Here is an 18099-nt window from a genome sequence, read left to right as displayed (position 1 = left end):
GGAATGCTTACCCAAGGCGTTGACAGGGATGGTGACAGCGGGGCTTGTAACAGTGGATTCTGAAGCACTCTTTACAGTGTGAGGCAGTCTGTGTCTTGGACTTGGAATGCTTGCTTAGATGCTCACAGCACTTGTATAACAGTTTACCTGCAGTAACACACACACACACACACACACACACACACACACACAATGTGGCACTATGGAAGCTCAAGTACTTTACGTTACAGACAAACACTGCAATTAGTTGTTCTTGCAGAGAATTCTCGGTTCCTTGAATTAGAACTAATCAAACACAGCCCGCTAAGAGTAGTCATAATTACCTGTATTTAAAAAATCCTAACAATGGAGTGCAACATGTCTGGGAGATCTATGCCAGGTTCTTCTGCAAGCATTTTTCAGGTATCAAACCACATAATCTGTTCTTTTTTTTTATTCTACTGGGCATACTATTATTATCCATTTAATTGTGAGAGATGGAAGCTAACCTGTCGATGATCACACATCCAGCCTCCCCTTCTGTCTCTTTCTCTGCTTTAGAGCCCATTCCTCTTCTTGGAGTGTCTTTCTCCCCCAAGTACACTGCCTTCGAAGACTGTGCAAGTGCTTTCTGGATTCTCCCACACTCTTTCCCACTCCCTTTCTAGCTATAATCCTATCCCTGTGAACCCACTCTGCACTCTTCCTACCCCTCTGTTCTTATACCTTGTTTTAGGTTTATATAGGTAGAGTATCCCTAATTCAGAAATCCAAAATCCCACTGTTCCAAAACCTGAAACTTTCTGAGCACTAATGACATCGCAAGTGGAAAATTGCACACCATGAAAATTTTCATGGCACATATTATTTAAAATATTATCTAAAAGTAGGCTATGGCAACGGGACTTGGCACAGTGGATTCTGAAGCACTCTTTACAGGCATACATGGTGTATAAGGCATAAATGAAACAAAATTAATTTCTTGTTTACACTTGGGTCCTGTCTCCAAGATATCTTATTGTAAATACATGCAATGATTTCCATATTAGAAAGACTCCAAAATCTGAAACACTTCTGGTCCCAAATATTTCAGATAAGGGACAGTCATCTTATAATTGCATGTCCCCTTTGGAACCAGCTGTTCCAAAGAGAGCTGACAGCCTGTATTTTTTGAGGTGGCTGGTAAAGCAGGCCTTATATGCTATAGGAATAAAAAGTATGTATTAGATTAGATCTTCACAGTTGGTCAATGTGCTTACCCGAAGTTAGTATACTCCTTTATTTTGTGAATCTGAGATAACACACCTGAAGGCATTGTGAAAGTAGAGTGAACTGTTCGGTGGCTTTAGTCAAGCCATCATGGCAGCGAGGTGTCACCCAGAGGAGGGGCAGGTGCTGCCCATTTTCTCTGCCTTTCCTTAGCCTGAAGCTCACAGCTGCCACTAACACAGCCCACTTGGTGGAGAGTCCTGCTGGATTTGGGAGCGCACTGCTTGCTAGCCACAGCAGAAAAGAGGCTCGCAATACCATGTAGGAAAATTTATCCCAAGAACCCATGTACTTCCATGAAAGGAATGTTTACAAACATCCTGGTCCCTGACTCAGTCTCAGTGTCAGCAGGATGACTTTCTCATGGGAGGAAGCAGGGAAGGGGAGGCTTTGCGGGAGGTGAGCAGAGAAAACTGGATCAGATCTAGGTCCTGGAATGATGTCCCTCTTCTCAGGGACACAGAAAGTCTCTCTCCCTACAAATCCCAACCTTGTAATAGTTGAGGACCTTGCAGGGGAACACAGGTAGTTTCAGCCTTGAAATGTCTAGTTATGCAATTTCTAACTCAGGGCTTCTCACAGTAATCTACACCCTTCCTTAGAGTGAATGGTTCATAACTACTTCAATGTCTAGTGCATTCGTTTACGTATTCAACAGACACCAACTGAGTGTATCCCTGCCTTTAGGGGGCTCACAGGCTGATGGGACATGGTGATTCCAGGATACTATTGCATGAGAAAATAGAAAACTAAAGGATCAAGTGTTTAATACTCAGCCCTTCTCTGACTGATGCTTACTGTACATTTCTTATTCAAATATTGAAAATCTGAGTTACTGTTACTCTGCATACTCTTTACATTCTGCACATTATTTCCACAATTCTTTTACTATTAGCTCTCCTTACCACAGACTGTGGTATTTAGTTTGATATCTCCTTTGTCAAATTAAATATTTATATTGATTTAATATGCTTTCTGTTGTTGAAAAGACCAATGTAAGTGTTACACTATGACAACAAAATGCTTCATCGTCTTCATGTTTCTGGAGATTACCTGTGAGGTCCTTCTTACTCTGGACCTTTCATGTTCATGGAGCCACTGAGAAATAAAACTGAGGGCTTCCCCAACTCAGCATTCTAGTACAGTGTGCCAATCTTTGGATGTAATTTACTGACACTCACATATGCTATTTATGATAAATGCTGTTTATGATAAGATGCCACTAGCCAATAAGGTTTGACCACTACGCAGTATGCAGAATATGTTAGTTAAAAATGCATCAATTGCACTGAATCAGAAAACTGACTGCTTGTCACATAATTACCTGTCCAGCTGTCCTTGGTAGCAGTTATCCAAGTGATGCAATCTCACTCTACAACCCAAAATATATTCTCTTAGTTCATTAAGTTCACTGAGAGTATAAACACCAGCAAATCCTATTGCTTAAGATGTACATCATCTGAATGTGAATTATGTCTTCAGTTTTAGGATAGAAAATTACACTGCACAACAATTTTGTAATGTCCTATTTTGATATCTTCTCCTTTTCCATTTTCTCTTTAGAATTGCTTTGCACAATATTAAACCCATTACTCATTATTCGGGGGGGGGGGGACAGAGAGACAGAGAGAAAGAGAGAGAGAGAGAGAGATTCTGCCATGAGAATCTTCTTTTGAATCTCATTAGTGGTGGACCAACTTAAGCCTGGTTTAAAATGCTTTCTTCCTTTCTGTGAAGTTTCAGTCTAACTTAAATGAGATTTGTCAGGTGAGATATGCTCTTGACACTGATGCCAGGGGAACCTCGGAGGAGCCTCGCCTTCCTTGGTTTGTGATAGACTGGCAGCATTTTTTCCTCTGGTATGTGCCAGAGATGAAGAGGCAGTTTTAAAGAGAGGATTTATAGGGAATCCAGCTGTGAGTTTTCATTTTTTTTCTCTCAGAGCTGAAGGCGGGGCCAAAACCAACTTCAAACCAGGCACACCATGGATCAGGCTAGAGGGCTGTGGACCAGTCTCCCAGACAGCCGCTCAGCACAGAGGAAATATTAGCTGACAGAGATAACGAGAAACATTCAGTAACAGATGCACCATCTGTCAGTTTCTGAGGAGCAGTTTTCAAGAAAGCAGAAAATGAAATGAAGAAGAGAGTGGTTTTGTTTCAGAGGTACAGCACAGCCTGAGGACATTTTTAAGCAAAGTAAGTTTGTGTTTCCCAGAAAGAGAAGTCGCTCGCGGTGGTGAGACAGCAGTTACTTCCTATTTGGACTGTGAGTTGTTCTGTTGATGTATAAAGTTTTCTTTGGGGTGGATATGACATTCAGAAGAACATTCTTTTAAGAAGAACTTGGTTTAAAATGAAAAAGCAGTGCTTGGCATTTTGATTATTCACTTTGAAAACACTGAAAAGTTATATAAAGATTGATTTTCCTTTTTAAACCTCAGAACTGTCATTTTATCTCATACTGTAGAAATAGGTAAAGACTTCCTTCTTAGATTATAGATACAAATAAGGACTTTGTCCTTTCTTCCTTTTCTTTCTCTTTCTCTCTCTCTCTGTCTCTTTCTTTTTCCTGGTACTGGGGGTAAAATTAATTGTGTCTTTCCTTAAAGAAAATGTAATGAGAGAGGAACCCACCTATCAGATTTAAAAGTCTGTCAGAAAATACGAGATTTAATTCCATGAAATAGGTGACTTAAACAGCCATGAATGTGACCTAAACTTCCTGTGAGCTTTCTGAATAGTATTATTGGTGTTAATCTACATTTTAAAGCAAGCTGCTTCAGGATTTTCTTTAATTTGTCTTTCTCCTCAAGTCCACTACTGTCTTACATAAACTGACTTATGAGAAACACTCTTGCTATTTATGTTTAATGTATTTTCCAAAGTATTGGATTTCAAGCAAAGTTAGACTCATGCTATGTGTAGGGTGTATGTTTGTGACATCTAGGTGGCTGGCGTGTGATGTCAGATGTCATATGTTTTATGATGGCAGGATTTGCCTAATTCCAAGGGAGATAAAGCAATGATTTGGAATTATAAGATTCTATGAGTGATAGTAAAAAGTGTAGAGGAGGATCACAGGATCTAGTAAAACTAGAAAAAGGCCATCTTCTTTGAATTTATGCAGGCAAAAGTGGGCTTCTTTTCCGGCATTAGCAGGCTGTCTAGTCCAAACCAGAAGTGGAAATACTGGCTGTAAACTGACAGAAGCAGAAACCCACAGTGTTGTGGCCCAATATGGATGTCAGAGCTCTGTAGCCTGTGTGGGAAAATGGCCAGAGTCCAACGTCTGGAATCATTTATCTTCTGCTAGAGTCTAGAAGACAACTGTTTTATGCATTTCCCTGAAATCCTCGCTGATTGATTACGTGTACTTGGGCCGAGTGCGGGGACGGAAGATGGGGACAGCTACGCGTGGGGAAGTATTGATCTAGCGCTGTTTTTGAGACATCCTGCTGCCCTTAGCATCCTTAGCACCTTGAATGAGGCTCTGCCGGTTGCTGACGAGCATATGGTTTCAGCAGGGCGCTTTTCACATGTTTGATAATGAACGCCACATTGATGTCTTTTCTTATTGGGCAGATCAGAAATTGAAAGCTGAAGGCTTAACCTCACTGTCTTCTCGGTAGCTATAACCTGTTTCCTGCATTCTAGATTTGAAAAATGAGGAGAAAATATCAGTAGACAAAGATCTGTGTAGAGTCTGTGCTTCTAGGCAGCTGTTCATAGAGATGCTCATGGGATACCCTGGGGGGAGTCCTGGAACATCCCTCCTCTGGGGTATAGGTCTGTATCTGTTTGCCAGAGATTCATAGACACCCGCCAGAGTACTTTGCCCGAATGAGTCTCACATGTGCTGACGGATGCTGACATGTGACTGGATGGCTTTGTACCTGTTCCTCTCCTGCGTGAAAGAGTATGGTATTTGCCAGGTCCTGGCAGAACCCATGTGAGGTCTTTTGGAGACATTTTAAATTTATTGTAGGGACCAACCTGATAAAAGCTTTGGATTTCAGCCACTACCTGTGTGCCATCTAACTTTGTAGCCTCAAGGGAGATAATTAACTTTTAATACCTTTATTTTATTGCTTAAAAATAAAATACATAATTCTATGAGATACTTGAAATGTTGGAAAGTTATTTATAATGTATCTTCTGCTATTGCTTTTTAGTACATAGCCATTTATGAAACTACTTATTTCCTTAGAACTATTCCATGATGCTGGAAAATTCTGAATCACTAAAAAATAAAATTTATGATCGTATATAGAAGTGCTTTTGTTTATAGTAGCCTACACTTGAAGTTACTTTCCCCAATATTTTTCTCTATGTACAATTTTTCTTTCAATTTTGCATGGTAATTTTCCACAAAGTTAACTATTTTGAAAGACTAGTCATTTCTTCAAACAGGCTGAAGTTTTACAAATTGACTATAATACTGCTGTGATTTAATATGCTTGAACACATATAATTTTAAACATCCTAGTGTGGTTTAATATTGTTGAATATGTATAATCTTAACTCCCTAATGTATGGAAAAATCAATTAAGATATCTAATATTTTCTTCCATTATATGTATGTCTTAATAAATATACCCTATGTAAAATATAAAGACACTTCATCTTCAGATTAATATACATTATCTTTTAAAATTATTTAGTAGAATGACAGAATATAAAGTATTAAGGATCAAACGTAAGCCTCATAAGTGTGTCTCATTTTAAGCCATTTGCATTTTAAATGATAAACAGCACAGCAGCTTACTACAGAGCTAAAAAGGTCAGAAGTCAGAGCTCTCAGCTGCCAGCACCACTGTGGTGCCCATAAAACTAGTGACAGATGTCAGCAAACACACACGCACAGCACCCCAGCCCTGTAAAACATGCAAACCCCGTGCGTCACTCCACTCAACCATGTGACCTTCAGCAAGGCACTGGAGCCTGCTCACCCTTGTTCTGCTGCTGCTCTGCGAGAATACGTGTTGCCTTTTCACATTAGGAGACGGTGAGGGTTAAGTGATATCATACATGAAAATACTTTGAACACTTTAAAGCCATTTAAAAACGCTAATCAAATGTTGTCATCTTCTTTCATCTTGGAATATTTCTTCCTTCTTTACTTGCTTTAACAAGTCCCACCATTGTTCACCCCTTTCCTCAGTACCTCAAAGATGTCTTTCTTTTCAGGCCCTGGATGCCTTCCTAGGAGGAGCTAGCCAGTTTTATGTACTCTATCCCCCCTGCTCCATCCAGCAACTGATCAACAGTGCACCGTGGTTCATGTCTCCATGCGCTACTCTGTTCAGTCCTGAGCACTGCTGCGTACCTTCTGTGCCACATTTTAAAGCTCTCCTTGTTCTCCAAAGCAAGCTGCCTTCGACATCGCTAACCTTTGAACATTTTGCAAATATTGCTCCTCTGCAGAATGAGAAACTTCATTCACAGTTCCCCAGGGTCAACCTCTAAAGTCTTTATCTTTTTATAATTTGTTGTTTATTTATATATGTTTCCCCTTGAAGATAGGCAAGCTGCCATCTTTCCTAGGTTCCCTGGTATTTACCATAGTGTCTTACACCTGGTTAGTATTCAAGGACTCAGCAGCTTACTACAGAGCTAAACAACCATTCATGATAAACGACCATTACATATGCACAGGTCAGGCATCCATTTGTGTGTCTCCAATAATTTAGCTGCCATAGTATGATAACATGTAGACCATTTCTGAGATTACAGTAAGAAGTCCTCTGGTCAAACTGTTGTTTTTCTGTTTTTTTTTTTTTTTTTTTTTTTTTTTTTCTCTTTTTCTTTTTTTCTTTTTTGTTCCAGGGATTGAACTCACAACTCTGGGCTTGCCAAGCAGGTGCTTTGCTGCTAACCTATTTCCTTATCCCTATTAGTTAAACTTTTAACCTACTAGTCCTATCTGAGTCCTACTAATCATAGTAAGATAATTAAAAATTAAAATGGTCATCTGTCTGTGTTTAGAGACAGTCTTGATGTACCTGTAGCTAGATATGCTTTTAGAAAGAAAAGTACAGCCATCTTTTTGAAAAGTGGTTTGGCAATATTTATCAAAGCCTCCCCAGAAAATTATTTTAATAAAATTTGTCTTTAGAAAATAGGGAAAGCTTTCTAAGAAAAAGATATTTGACATAATTTTATGAAAAATAATAAATAAGCAGTCAGCATAATTTTTCTTTTTCAGTACTGGAGACTGAGCCCAGGCCTAGGCACAGAGGCACATCCCCAGCCCCCCTCCCCGCTCCTTTCTTTTTTGTGATAGAATCTTGCTAAACAGCTAAATTGCCAGGTTGAGCTTAAACTTTGAATCCTCCTGCCTTAGCCTCCAGGAGTGCTGAGATTACAAGCATGTGCCAACACACCAGGAAACTTTTGTAATTCAAATAAAGTTTTTAATAATCCAAAGTTTTCTGGGTCAATTATAGATTTAGTGTACTGACCGCAGAGTTACCATTTTAGATACTTTATCTAGAACCAGAATATACTCAGAGCAATCGTGTTGCGCCTTCTTACCAGACTTCTACTTTCACTTCTCTGCTTCTTTTTTTAAAATTTGAAGTGTTGAAAATTAGGCAGCCTTTGAGATCAAAAATTGAAAACTTTTGAACAGAACAGAACAATAATCTTAGTGTCAAATGTTAGAAGGTCCTGCTCACCCATTTGCACTGAAAAATACTGTCACTGAGGAAAGGAAATGCTGAGGGTTTAAATTTTCTCTTGAAATAAAATTAAAAACAGTTAAAAAGGAAAAACTTGAGTCTACTTGTTAAATGACTGTGAAGAAAACTATGAAAATTATGGTAGCTTTTTATAATCTCTCATTTAATCTCTTTTTACATGGAATAACTGGCAGGGTTAAAGCCACTTTACCATAATAGTTTCTGCATGTTATATCAGGATAAACCACAGGAATACTGGAAATAATCTCCTAACGAACCAGGGCCGTGTCGTCAGTTGAACACTGAGCTGAGTTAGCTACCATCCGTCATCTATCTTTGTGTTTAACAAAAGGAACTTTCTCTCTTTGGTTCTCCTAACAGTGTTTAAAACACTTTCCCTTGATAGAAACACTCCTTGAAGCTCTCATCAGAGAGGCCAAAGCAAAAGATAGCTAAGGTGCAGGAAACATTTGTTCAGGAGCGCCTCCCATCTTGTCCTAAAAATGTGGAGAAACACTTGCCTGCTTTACAGATGTTCCTAGGTGGTCCTGTTTGGATTCTGTTCTGTGCGTTTCAGAATAAGCACAATCCTTCCGCTTTAAAGAGGTCACTCTCGAGAGAATATACATTTCCAAAATGAACACAGACACAGTAATAAACGTACAAAAGGGATTCCCCAGTCAGCTACACCTAGGCAAACATAAAGGGTAGGTGTGCGTGGTTTGTGAGTATAAGGGACAAGGGAAAATAGACACCTGCAGGATTCATCCACCAGGAAACCTGTGTCTTAATGATCAGGAGAGCTCCCTGACGTGGCCCGGTGCATTCTGAGTGACCGAAGAGAAACATCATCTCAGCGTGTCCTGCCACCTAGAGCTTTTCCAGTGGCTTCCTCTTACATGGATGGCTTGCAAGACGGAAGCTCACCCTAATCTGAGCTTGGGCTGAGCTGGGCTAGCCGTGGGAGCTGTAAGCAAATGAGAGAGCAAGTTGCTAGCTGAAGGACTGGGTATTCTGCAGGCCAAGGAGCTCTTGCCGGATGTCATGGAAGGGTGTGAATGCCACCCGCGTCAGCCACTGCAGAGGCCCACTAACAGACTCGTTTATTCTGCACTCACCAAAGGGAAAAGTGACCATCTGAATTTGGTGCCCAAACTGGAATTCAGACTCACTCGATGGCCCTAGCAAAGATTGTGCTATTTAATTTTTTTAAAAAAACACTTGGAATTATAGGTTCTTTCCTCCCCACAAGAAAACAATGACTTAGAACAATGTCCTTAAAATTGTTCTTTCCATACATGCTTATTATCCTCTGTCTTGGACCATTTGTACTGGGCGCAGCCAGGAGACGAGCTGTACACATTATGGGAACATGCCTAGAGAGGACAAACCCAGCACGCAGATTAGATACAATTTTTTGAATTAACTATAAATTACTCCATGAAAAGAACCCTTATGTAACACTGAGGAATCCTGCCTGGTATTCTTCGGGCCTTGTGAGCTCTTGAATCAAACCACAGAATAGTTAAACGACAATGATAGGAGCTCAGTTTAAATAAAAGTAGTTTATTTTTAACTGAGGATCAGACTCTAAATTAAACCTCCTTTCTGTGCCAGGCATTATAGCAGAGAAAAATTTTAAAAACTTAAGTCTTCAGAGTTTGCTCTTAGAGCATCCTGTTTCATTCATGTTGGTTTAAGCTACAATTTTATGTCTCTTTTTGGTTTTATTGGCATTCACTTATTTGGAGTCGCTGCATTATTTCTACAAAAGATCTAAGTGTTTCTCTTCCTACAATTCTCTTGTCTCAAAATCCACAGCGAGTGACATTGTATGTTTCATCTCAACAAATATTTATTGTGCACATATTGTGTGCAAGGAGCTGTGACATGGAAGCAGGCCTGTACTGCCTTCTCAAGGATATTAGGCGCATCCTGGGGATAGGTACACATGCCACCATTGAAGGAAGAATTGCTTTCATGCTAATTAAAGCCTCAAGGCAAGAAAGTCAGGAGTGAGCACTTGTTAAATCTAAGTGGAAGAATGAGGTTCCTTCACTAGTAAGCAGAAGTCTGGCCAGGAACTGTCAAAGGATTTTAGTAGTGGGCAGAAGAGCAGATACATGAAACCTAAGGGCATGTATCTAAAAATGCAAGGCATAAATGTGTTCAAAAATATACTGAGCGCACCCCAGTGTGACTATACTTAGAATGATAGGAAGGATCACAGAGATGGGAATTGGGACTGGAAAAGGTGATCGAGTCTGTAATTATCTCAAAGTTCAGGAACGTTACTTCAAAAATCATATGTAACCACTGACAATTCAGGGGGTGGTGATTTTTAACTTGTAATTTAGGACAAATATTCTGAAAGAAGAATGAATCAGGGAGGAGGCAATGAATCCACTTATGAGTCCATTGTAATAAGCTGTGCATCCAATCACAGAACAAATAATCATTGGGTAAAAACTATGCGCCAGGCCCAATTTTAGACTAAGGAGAAACAGGAATAAATAAAACAGGAGAACAATGTCTCCCGTCCTCAAGGAGCTTATACATCAAAGTGGAAGGCAGACTGTGCGTTGCATAGATAAACAGCGTTTACTATAGTGATACAGTGTAAGAATTGCTGAACGGTGTATTTAGCTTAACTTTGGCTTATCTGTTTAGCAAATGTACATTCACACTTATTGTAGGAGTAACCATGGGTTGAATACTGAAGATACAGAGATAGAAAATGCTCAGTGACGGAAAAGAGAATATTTATAAATACGTAAAGTTTGTTCCTTTATCCAGTTTGAGAGAATGAAATGGAATAAATATTTAATGCTGACAACAAGCCTACTTCAGATAAGCAGGGTAATTCTTAAGTGATCCAAATATTTTAAAACCTTCTTTCTATCTATTGCACTAGCTCAGAACCGAATAGTTGTATTGATCAATAATCAGCTGTGTCTAAATCTGTCAGTAAGATTGAATTTCCAGCCAACATGTTTTGGCTGGAAACATATGGTGCCTATTTCATGTCTAGTCCCCAAATATGGTGAAAATGCCCTCAGCCTTGGGCTGGCTAAGCAGTACCTGGGTACTGAAGGCTTAATCCAGTAACTTTGAGTTGCCGTCAGGTTGGTTGTTTACCCAGAGTTCAGCACGATGAAATATACATCATATTGTAAAAAAGATCGGACACACGGTCTTGGAGATGGCCCTGTCCACTCTGTTCTCAAAGTCTCCACACAGCAACCCCACCCTCCTTTGAATTTCCAGGTGTCTTCCTTATCTGAGATTTTGCTTTGCACGGTCTCAGTTACCCATCAGACAATATTAAATGGAAAGTTCCAGAAATAAGCAATTCTTAAGTTTTAAACTGAATTCCATTCTGAGTAGCATAATAAAATCTCAAGCTGCCCCACACCAACCTGCTTGAGCTGTGAACCATCAACTTTCCAGCACATCCGTGCTGTGTACACTGCCTGACCATCAGTCCTTTATAGCTGGCTGAGTTGTAGACTGACTGCTTTACTAATGACGTGCTTGTATACAGTGTTCAGATAACCATGGGGAGTCTGGTAGTGTGATCTTCAAGGATAGCCAGGGGATACTATATACCCGTGTCAATAGCAAAATTTCAAGTAGCTCCCTAATGCATCTATCTTTGTGTGTTTTATAGGTTATATACTGTACATGGGCCTCTCATATCAATATCTCAGGTCATAAAACCCAAGGTTTATTGAGTATAAAAATTCCTAATCCAAGTGTGTCTTCCCTCACAGTTTTAAGTTGGTTTTGCTGATTTCTTAGCTTGTTTAAATCTGTTCTCATCACTGTTACCATTTGGATGTGATCATGAAGGGGTCCCGTTGTAGGAGTAGAGAAACACCAGATTTATCTATTTCTTGTTGACTATTATTGCCAGCAATTAATATTTTCTCTTGGTTTCTGTCAAAGAATCTTTTAACATTGCTTCTCCATTTTGTTGGGGTTACTTTGCTTAGGAATAAGCAACATAACTCTACAATGCTCTCAACAAGAAACATACAGGCGGTGCCAGACCATGATACACGGCAGTCCCAAGTGCTCTATGACTGCTGATAGCAGCTCTCTGTACTATACAATCCCTGATCCTCTCAGAAACTACCAGAATTTATGCAGTTGAAACAGAGAAACTTTAAATCAGATCCTGATGTAGAATACTGGAATCACAACCCATTTTTAAAAGATCATTCAAGTAAAATATATTCAATAAATACAAATAAAATTTCTAATGTATTCATCTGCACTCCATTTTGGAGACCATCATTCTAGTATCTTATACCTCCTTAAATTCATGATGAAAGACCTTATGTGCTTCTTATCTGCCAGCCACACAGTGTATATCATCTGTGTTCTCCATTCATCTTCACAGCTACCCTTTGATGCAAGATTATTCTTATCTCCACTTTACAGATGAGAAAACTGAGGCTCAGACAAATTCACTCATTTTTCCAGCGTGGTACTACTTGAAAGAATTGCAGACAGATTTGAAGCAGATCTTTCTAGTCTTAACAATCACATTTCTTCTGTCAGATGGTTTTTACTCGCATCTAAAGAACTAAGCCCTGAGAAATGATGAATTTTGAGTTCTTAAGACACTCGTTTACAAAACTACTGTGTGGGTGCCACACAGCAGCTGTCTGGCTAAAATTGTAGCACCAGGAAAGCTGGTTTGTGTCCCTACCACAAATCTGGTTGCTAAGGGACTCTTCACATAGGAAAATATTTGTCAGCTCCAGGTGGCTGTGACACCAAACAGGCTTACTGATATTTAGATGAGCACAAGCAATGATTTATTGAGTTACAGGGTGGTATTCAGCAAGAAAAACACAATCTCCAGGCACTTAGAGGAAGTAGGCTAGAGATGATCACGTCGTGTTTTGACTGTTACAAAAATTCAACATTAGTCAGTTGAATTACAGAGAAAGCTGAGAAGTCTGAAAAGATGATATAAGGGGTTACTGAAATAGTATTCCTTCCTGTGGGGAAACATATATTGAATTAGAATAAATCAGTGCATTGACCCAGTAAAATTAAATTGCTATATTTAATGGGTTGGTAAAATTAAGCATTTGAATTGTTGGTCATTGATTTAAATTATCTCATTAAAATTTATTCTCATCAAAGATGGTTACCTCCAGATAGTGTTCACTTCCAGTAACAAGGGAAGAACAAAGGAAAATAAATAAAACACAGTTTACTAGAATCTCATAAAAGTTCTTGCACAAGAAGTGAAAAAGCATGGGAAAATATGAGGGTTTTGCTTTCTTTTTTTTTTTTTATAAAAACAAGTTTTTCCTTGAAGTCTTTGAAAAATTGCAGTTCACATAACATATTGGTATGTGTATATGTTTATACAAGAGAGGGCTGTCTCACCAGAAAAAATGTGAATCAAAGTCTCCATGGTCATTTTTCAAAAAGACTAATAACATATGTGATTTCCTTTGTAAAAAAAGTTTATCATTAGTTTCTGATTTAAAAAAAAGCAACTGATTTTTCATTTTCTCCAGAAGCCTGTATCTGTGGTTTGAGGAATATATTTCTTTTCATTTTAATTCTTCACTATTTCAAGTCCATTCTACATTCTGCCTAACGCCGAAAGAGTATTATAGCATTAAAATAGTTCATTAACAAACATGACATTAATATCTAGTCCACCCCGCCCTGCTATTTTAGACTTTCTTATAACATGATCTATATTTACAAGGTATATAAATGAGAAATTTCTATAAGATTCAATATTTTTTGAAAGTGAAAACCTTAGTCTCCTTAGGTGGATTTCATGGCAGAATATTTCCAAACTGAAATATTAAAAGAAGTACATATTTTGAAGTACAAGTACATTCATGGCTCAAACATTATGAAGCAAAATGTGTTCATGAGACATCAGCTGCGTTCGTTGTCCCATTACTGTGGCTTTTCTCTCATATTGAGTTCATATTGAGATCTGAAAGAGTTTGTGAGATTGTCTCTGAGTGCTGACTTTCACCTAGCAAGAATTCTTTTTCTTTTTCCTTGAATAAGTTCAAATAAGCACAAACAATTTGTGAGCTCTCTAGGATTATTCTGGACCAGTTACTGATTAAAAAACAAAATAAAACACAAAAACCTTGGTTTAAAGGACCTCTTTTTGCTTCAGCTTCACGGGGAAATGCATAATCCTGTTATGCTTGGTTATCAGTGCCATTTGAAATCCTGACTGGCGTGATAATCACCATGGAGCCATATAAGACTTAGCGAGTAGATAGCTAAATTTAATTAATTGTACAGATGACTGGATAAACCTCCTCATTTATTTTACCACTCTGTGTTTTTTTCTCTTCCCTGTCCTCCACATTAAGAATTTGTTTTCTTGTTTCCTGCTACAAGTACTATATAGCATCCAACAAAAACAGAGCAACAAGACAGTTTGAACAGCATTGCTTTGAAGAAGATGGAAGGCTTCGGGCCTAACAGATCTGAGTTTGAATCCTGACACTAGCTGAGTTTATCCTTTCTGCTGCTCTGAGCTTGCCTAGGTCATCCCCAAGGTGGTGATGAGATGTGTGCCCTGGAGTGGCAGCTGTGTGAGAGATCATCGATCAAGGGCCTTTGCTGTGCTCTGTTAGGATGAATGTGCAGTAAAAATCTTGGTTATGATGACATTCTGCCTGTCAGTGTTCCTCACCTTTCAGAAGAGTCCTGGAAACATAACTCTACTGAAAAATCTAGTATTCTCAGGTAGAAGATTCTGCAAAGCAGGAGACCTTTGGAGAAATATTGCTTGATGATTGACTTGTTGTCCTCCTTAGTAATTACAGCCCGCATTTTCTTGAGAGCTTGATAAGCCCTGCTTTTTGACAATCTCTCTATCCCTGAGAGCAATGTTGGTTCCCTGGTTCCCTGGTTCAATGTTGAACTATGTAGTATGTGGCTGGTTATTGTACGGATAGATAAATGGGGATGTTATATGAACAATGTTTTTGGCTGTATTTTTATTAATCATTTGGAGTCTACCTTTTCCCCTAAATATTTGAAAAAGCTTTACTGCTTTTAATCTGTTCCCATATAATTGTGGATGAAGATTAGAACTGGAGCAGAAGCTCTTGTTGTGGAGTATTTCATCCTCATGTGACTATGGGCACCTTATTTACCTTCCTGAGCCTTCATTTCTTCCTCCATGTGGTGGAGATGGTAACACTTTCTAAAGTTCCTGTGAAGATTAAGGAATCCATTGTCCACAAAGCATTTAGCACATGGCTAGCACATGTTATCAACAATAAAGATGGTATTTGTAATCCCAGCACTCAGGAGGCTGAGGCAGAAGGATCGTTGTGAGTTTGAGACCAGCCTGGGTTACAAAATGAGTTCAAGGCCAGCCTGAAGTTCATAGTGAGACCCTAACTCAAAAAAACAAAACAAAAAAAAACAAAAAAAAACGGTACATATCTTTAAGCAAAATATTTAAAATATACATATAGATGTACTAAAAAAAGAATCAAGTGAATTTTCTGGGCTTTACAAACCTTCCTTATACAATTTATACCCCAAAGAATGTCCCACAATATGTCTTTAAGAAAAAAATAAGTTCAACCTTCTAACAAATCTCATCTCCAATGAATTCTCATAGCAAGTACTTATGGTTGTAGCTAATAAATTAAAGAATAATGGAAGCCAAGTTGGCGAGATACAGTTTTAGCTTCTAAGTAGCGTATTTCCTGTTTAATAAACAGTTCAATTATAGCAAATGCTTATCTCCAGTCAAATTACAAAATATCTAAAGCTTTCACATGCTCTCAAATTATTTTTCCTTTTCAATAGCAACTATTTAGTGAATTGCAAACGAGTTTCACTATGCTGCTGTGCGCCTGAATGTGCCAAGTGTTGTGGGAACTGCTGCAAAGCAGAGACGCTCAAGTCCACAGACTTCTGTAACTCGATTTCACAGAAAGCCGTCCAAGGCCATGTGCACCGAGGCCAGATTGCCTGGCTGATTTGCAGGCTGGGTGCAGTCCGAGGTCATTTACCCAGACGTTTTAATAAGTGTCTTGTAGTAACTGACTGCTTTTTAAAATGTTGTTTATTCATCTCCCCACAATCAGAATCTTGCCTGATTCTCATTTTTATTGGATTTCAATTATAAAACAAGGAAAGATCAGAATGTTTAAGAATTTAAGAAGAAAATGTAGAAAGAAGAACTGGTTGGGGTTGATGCCAGGGACCAAGATGTAGCTGCTGAGACTGCGGTTTCTGGGGATATCTAGCCTGCTAGGTCAGAGACCACACTATGAAATTACATCAAGCGTTTGGATTGGCGCTCAGCAATGCTCTCCTAGCAACCAAGTGTTAGACAAACCCTGATGCCCCTTCGTGCAACATTTGTATGGGTTATCTTGGATTCAGTTAGCACAGATGTGGGCATTGTGTACAAACTGATAGCCAGGGCATAGAGGTACGTTTCTCTTCATTGGAGTTGATGACATTATTCCAAAGTGATACCATCTTCACCAATTTCAGAATAATAATCTTCACCAATTATTATAAATAATAACATTTTTTATTAAAAGACTCTAAAAGACAGTTTACCTTCCTGGTAAGAAGGCAGATCTGGGAGTGCCAGGTTTGTACCCAAGATCACTTTGTTAGGTCATTGACAAAGGTCCTGATTCCACTCTGAAATAATCACTCGTTTTAATTGACTGCCCTCTGAAGACTCTGCTTATTTTTCTTACTTCCTGAAAAATCTATATCTTTTTCAAGAATAACTGAAAGAAAAACTTCAAACATTTTGGTAGTAACAACAGACAGACTTACCAATCAGATTGTTTTTGAAGTTTAAAAGCATTTAAAAATTATTTCACTTACCACCTGGTAACCTATAGTGTTGCAACCATCAAAGCATCCCAAAGAAAATACACTTAAAAATCAGAAAATCAGGTGTCTATTTTGACATGACTTTACTTTAATAACTGTTATTAAAATAAGCATACATTGTAGATTATTTACAAAATTCCAAGATTTTTTTTTTGGAACTTGAGTATAATAAAGCACTGGAATAATACTAGGTTTTTTATCTTTGTTCTTCTGAATGCTTAGATTTTTGAATTGTTTGTTTGCTTACTTTGTATCAGGAATTGAACACAGGACTTTGTGCATACCAGGCAAGTATTTATGCCATTGAGCTATATTCCAGGCCAATACTTACATTTTTCAAGAGTAATTTATATCAGGTACAAATGAGAAATGGCTGCTGTGTTCTAACTGTGATGGTGCTAAAAGCCACATGCTTTAAGGTTTTACTCACATTTATCTCAAAACATTTTAAAAATATTTTTAAGCAAACCTTATTCAGGTTGTAAGAGAGCCCAAACTAACATTCACTAACCATGATGGAACTTTAACCAAATATTTATTCATCAAACAACGTGAACTTATTGGTTGATCACAACATACCTAGTGCAGCGAGAAGCTTGTTTGGTCCCACACAGTGTTGGGAAGCTAAATTTTACAAAAATAATGCACCTACGGTTAGATTTAGGATTATCGTTTTCACAACAGCGTTTAAAATGATTTAAGAGGAGGTTAAAGTTGACAATAAAGTGAGTTAAGGGGGTATATTTCAATCAACAACTTCTACTGAATGCCCACCAGAAACCCAGAATACCTAAAACAGGCCAGAGCCTGGAAAATAGGGATGCAGAGAACCACTGGGGAGGGGTGTGTACTAATTACACAGAGTAATGTGTTTCATTCTGGCATCCACAACTGGGATGCCATCCATAATGAAAAGTAATTTCTTTGAGGGACATCCATACACCGTAAGATGATTAAATGGAAGTGTATTGGAAAAATCCTACCAGATTAATTAGCAAAGTGCCAGCAAAAGGCCTCATTTGTTTAGGTAATTTGAAAGAAAGACTCAATGTGGATCTGCTTTGTTTCTTTCTGCCCCGCCTCCCTCCTCTTTCCTTCTCCCTTGCTTTTTTCCCTCCCTCCTGTCCTCTTTTTTCCCCGTTCACTTGCTCTTTCTTCTTTATAACTAAACGTTGACTGTATCTAGCTCTTAAATTTAGGTTTAAAAGACATAGGCAAATTAGCAATTCCAACTAAATTTTGTGTGTGCCCGGTATCATCAGGACGATATACTAAAGGAATAA

At 38.5% G+C, this 18099-nt stretch overlaps 1 protein-coding gene across 8 annotated transcripts in view; it reads left to right on the top strand.

Moving 5' to 3' along the window:
- Stard13 (StAR related lipid transfer domain containing 13) overlaps positions 1 to 18099 on the top strand; it is a 501526-nt gene that overhangs the window by 399072 nt on the left and 84355 nt on the right. The window contains exon 1 of one of the 8 annotated variants that reach the window (XM_063232622.1): positions 3191 to 3446. The exons of the other annotated variants lie outside the window; for them this stretch is intronic. The gene's annotated coding sequence lies outside the window, so the exon portion shown is untranslated. Of the gene's footprint in view, positions 1 to 3190; positions 3447 to 18099 lie in introns of those variants that run through there. 8 annotated transcript variants of the gene reach the window in all.

This window comes from Cavia porcellus, unplaced genomic scaffold, assembly GCF_034190915.1.
Source record: "Cavia porcellus strain 051 isolate PalLab524CR breed Dunkin Hartley unplaced genomic scaffold, mCavPor4.1 scaffold_21, whole genome shotgun sequence".
In the NCBI taxonomy this organism is placed as follows: domain Eukaryota; kingdom Metazoa; phylum Chordata; class Mammalia; order Rodentia; family Caviidae; genus Cavia; species Cavia porcellus.
The sequence above is the reverse complement of the archived record's forward strand: the minus strand, read 5'-3'. Positions and strand labels throughout refer to the sequence as shown.